The sequence below is a fragment of the Sinocyclocheilus rhinocerous genome, unplaced genomic scaffold, assembly GCF_001515625.1.
Source record: "Sinocyclocheilus rhinocerous isolate Xijiao unplaced genomic scaffold, SAMN03320098_v1.1 scaffold1030, whole genome shotgun sequence".
NCBI lineage: Eukaryota > Metazoa > Chordata > Actinopteri > Cypriniformes > Cyprinidae > Sinocyclocheilus > Sinocyclocheilus rhinocerous.
The window spans coordinates 43,108-46,581 of NW_015666168.1; positions in this window are offsets into that span (position 1 = coordinate 43,108).

Genomic DNA, 3,474 nt, shown 5'->3' on the forward strand with positions numbered 1-3,474 from the left:
TGCTCTGCAGTGAATGGGTGCCGTCAGAATGAGAGTCTAAACAGCTGATGAAAACATCACAATAATCCGCAAGTAATCCACACCACTGCAGTCTATCAATTAACGTCTTGCAAAGTGAAGTATTGCATGTTTGTAAGAAACGAATCCATCATTAAGACTTTTGAACTTTAAGCTAGGGCTGTGAATCTTTGGGTAGACAGCGAATCGATTCGATTCACGATTCATAGGTTTTCGATTCGATTCACAGTTAAATTCGATTCGATTAACGATTCGACTCTGCATTCTTTAAGTGCATTCACAGGATTATTTAAATGCTTCCCCTAAATTCTTTAAATGGTTAGTCAGGGGACAAATTACTCGGCAGTCCTTATGGTTAGAGAAAAAAACAACTAAACACTTTTGTCCATTGTTAGATGCTAGTTTAATGATGCTATGGGATGACATGGCATATGTAGAAATTTATGTAAGCCAAGATTTTTAAAAAGAGCTTTAAATGCATTATGTATAGGCTAACATTTTGTCACACCAGAGGCTTAGCCATCATTTTACATTAATTTAGAAAATTATTGTAACATACACTGCTGGACAATAATCAATCATTCGTAATCTATAATTTTTTTCCTAATGTCAATTTTATGATTGTTTTATAGACTACAAACAATTAATTTATATTTTCTACCTTATTCTGTGCAGAAAAATGTCTTTATAGTTTCTGTACTGTAATAAATGATATGTCAATTAGCACTGAATCATTCTTAAATTTTATTTACTTATTGTGTTTATTGTTTTAACGTTTCATCAGTTCATTCTGCTTTTTATTCAGCTTAGCTGCAGCAATAGATGCCTTAGTACGTGCCATGGAAAGCCTAATGTGGACAAAGTTCTATGAGCGTGAGATCATTCTTTTTTTATTTTCATAAAATAAAATGCTATAGTAGCTATTTAACTTTTCCTCTCCATCAGCGAATAATGATTCTGAAAGAAAACGCACCCGTTTGCTATAGCAACAAATGCTACTTTCATGCATCTGATTATCAGATCAAACTTGCACTCTTATTTCAAGGTTGTTGTTAATGCTGTGGTTATTTGAACAGTTTCCTTCGTACATTCGGTTCAACGACATTGTTAAAACACATTTATCGTTCAATGGAACTGTTATGTTCAACAAAACACATGAAAACAAAGCTTCGGGTGAATGCTAGGAACTTCAGCGGCAACAGAACGGAATATGGTACCAGGGCTTAAAGTTCTCCAGGCACCGTGCCGGATCTCCGGCATGCAGCGTTTGGCTACGGTTGTCCTACATTTAAAAAACAAATCTTGTTGATTGATATCACTTTCGAGTTCATGAGTTCACCTACCAATGGTATGAGAGGAGCACAGCTTTCACTCTCATCCAAACTAACATTACTAGCCAATCAGAATGTTTTGCTCTTATAAACACGAGACGCGCATTAGTATCCAACTGCAGAGTCGCAGCCCTGATGATGAAGAAGCGCGACAAAAAGCTGCGAGGCGCAATGTTCACAGATGTCCATCTAGCGTCATATTTACATAGAAAAGCTAATTATAAAGCAGCGGAGCTTTGTAAACAGCTCAGAGTAATCATGTCATCTCCATAAGAACAACATGATTGCCAGGACAAATTTACCGGGATTTTTGAAAAGGTCTTGTTCACAAATGTTCTATTAATGGTAACTTGCTTGTATTTTACCAGTAAAGACTGTAAGTGTGAAAGGGGCTAAACTCTTCCTCATCATATGCTGTGAATTTGAATTGCATTCATCTCTAAATATGCCATGTATTGTACATCGCGATTTCAAAATAAATGTTTCTGCATGTGGCCAGACATTAAAATTAAATGGATTTAAACATCGTTTAATCACGCTGTAAAGTGAAACGTCACCAGGCCGTTGGCGCCCTCTGCAGGTTTGTTTTAATACATAATGTACTTAAGTTGGTTATGTTCATATTATGTATAGGCATATTACATTATGTATTTTAACAGTGTTGTTCAATACAATCATGTAATTTCTTGGTTTTGATATTTTATTTGAGCCAATTATTATTGCCTCATCGTTAGTTTATATATAAATAGTCATACTAAAGCTTGGTTTTCACTTAGGTCTGTTTGTTACTAAAAAATATCAGATTACTCAGTTGTCAAAATAATCAGTAGATTACTTGATTACCAAAATAATCATTAGTTACAGCCCTAGATTAGTTTAAATATTTCTAAATACAACTGCATTGTTTTACTTTTTGTAATTAAAAGACAAATATTTTGTCATTGAACATTTTTTTAAAATAGTATTAAAATATTGTAGCGAATCAGCTCAGGGGGAAATATGAATAATTAATCATAATTAGTTATAATTAATTATAAATATTTAGATCCGCTGTAGATATTTACTTGACCTCTCAGGGTCAACTGTCTGTCAATTCTAAGAACGTTAATTTCCTGGTTAAGGGAAATAACTTTCTTACTGTACAACTCTACACAGAGCTTGTAGCATAAATCTGCATGATTAAGGGACTCCAGTTATGAGCAAACAATGAACAACATCAAGTGTGATACAAGTAAGACTTTATTAACTACATAAACACTTAAACTAGTCCAACATACTACATAAACACTTAAACTGGTCTAACACACACACACGCATACAGTTGGTATAGGAAAAGGGCTAAAGCTTAAATACCCTGCAGTTGTACTTTTAATATACTAAACCAGTATACTTAAGTTCAAAATTAGTTGTTCCAATTTAACAGACTTAAATTGTGTGGAAGTAGTGCTGAAGTCCAACTAAAAACATACTTAAGTATATTTGATTGTGCTACATTGGAACTATTGCAAGCATACACTTTGAATAATATCAGTCTTTAAATGCAAGATATTTAAAGATCATGCAATCCTCATCAATAGTGACATTAAAACAAATTTTTAGGCTTAATATTAAGAAATGTGTACAAGTAGTATTTCGAAATAAAGTTTAATTATACATTTTATATCAGTAAGTATAAGTATCAGTTATATGTCAGAAAATATGTTAATAAATTTGAACTGTACTTAGTATGAAGTGACTGCATTTTAAATATATTTTAAATAAATACAAATAAATATATTCTAGGGCATATAATATATAAATAAATTTATTATAGGACAGAATGAGATGCTGTTCCAGCATAGCTTTAATACTTTAAATTCCCATTTCCAATCGGATCAGGTTTGTAAAAATCAGATTGTATGTACTACATGTGGTTGTTTGACTTAAAGGGGTCATATGACGCGATTTAAAATGTTCCTTTCTCTTTGGAGTGTTACAAGCTCTTGGTGCATAAAGAAGATCTGTAAAGTTGCAAAAGTCTCAAAACCAAAAGAGATATTCTTTATAAAAGGTAAGAGTTAACCACGCCTACCAAAAATGACTCGTTCTAACACGCCCCCACATGTCTACGTCACAATCTGGGAAG